Genomic DNA, 975 nt, shown 5'->3' with positions numbered 1-975 from the left:
ACAGGTCCAACTCTCACATCCATACATGACCACTGGAAAAACCATAACCTTGACTAGATGGACCTTTGTTGGCAAAGCAATGTCTCTGCTTTTTAATATGCTGTCTAACTTCCCTGGTGGCTCAGACAGTAAAGCATCTGTCTACAATGCGGGAGACCCGGGTTCGAGCCCTGGGTTGGGAAGATCCCCTGAAGAAGGAAATGGCAATCCACTCCAGTACTATTGCCTGGAAAATCCCATGGACAGAGGAGCCTGGTAGGCTACAGTCCATGGGGTCACAAAGAGTCGGACACGACTGAGCAACTTCACTTTCTTTCACTTTAATATGCTGTTTAGGTTGGTCATAACTTTACTTCCAAGGAGTAAGTATCTTTTAATTTCATGCCTGCAATCACCATCTGCAGTCATTTTGGAGCCCCAAAATATAAAGTCTGCCACTGTTTCCAGTTTCCCCATCTATTTGTCATGAAGTGATGGGACCAGATGCCATGATCTTCGTTTTCTGAATTTTGAGCTTTAAGCCAACTTTTTCACTCTCCACTTTCACTTTCATCAAGAGGCTCTTTAATTCTTCACTTTCTGCCATAAGGGTGGTGTCATCTGCATATCTGAGGTTATTGATACTTGTGGCAATCTTGATTCCAGCTTGTGCTTCTTCCAGCCCAGCATTTCTCATGATGTACTCTGCATAGAAGTTATATAAACAGGGGGACAATAGACAGCCTTGACGTACTCCTTTTCCTATTTGGATCTGGTCTGTTGTTCCATGTCCAGTTCTAACTGTTGCTTCCTGACCTGCATACTGGTTTCTCAAGAGGCAGGTCAGGTGGTCTGGTATTCCCATCTCTTTCAGAATTTTCCAGTTTATTGTGGTCCACACAGTCAAAGGCTTTGGCATAGTCAATAAAGCAAAAATAGATGTTTTTCTGGAACTCTCTTGCTTTTTCAATACTTTGGATACTCCCCTGTGAGTGA

Source organism: Bison bison, unplaced genomic scaffold (assembly GCF_000754665.1).
Source record: "Bison bison bison isolate TAMUID 2011002044 unplaced genomic scaffold, Bison_UMD1.0 scf7180017864090, whole genome shotgun sequence".
In the NCBI taxonomy this organism is placed as follows: Eukaryota; Metazoa; Chordata; class Mammalia; order Artiodactyla; family Bovidae; genus Bison; species Bison bison.
The sequence above is the reverse complement of the archived record's forward strand: the minus strand, read 5'-3'. Positions refer to the sequence as shown.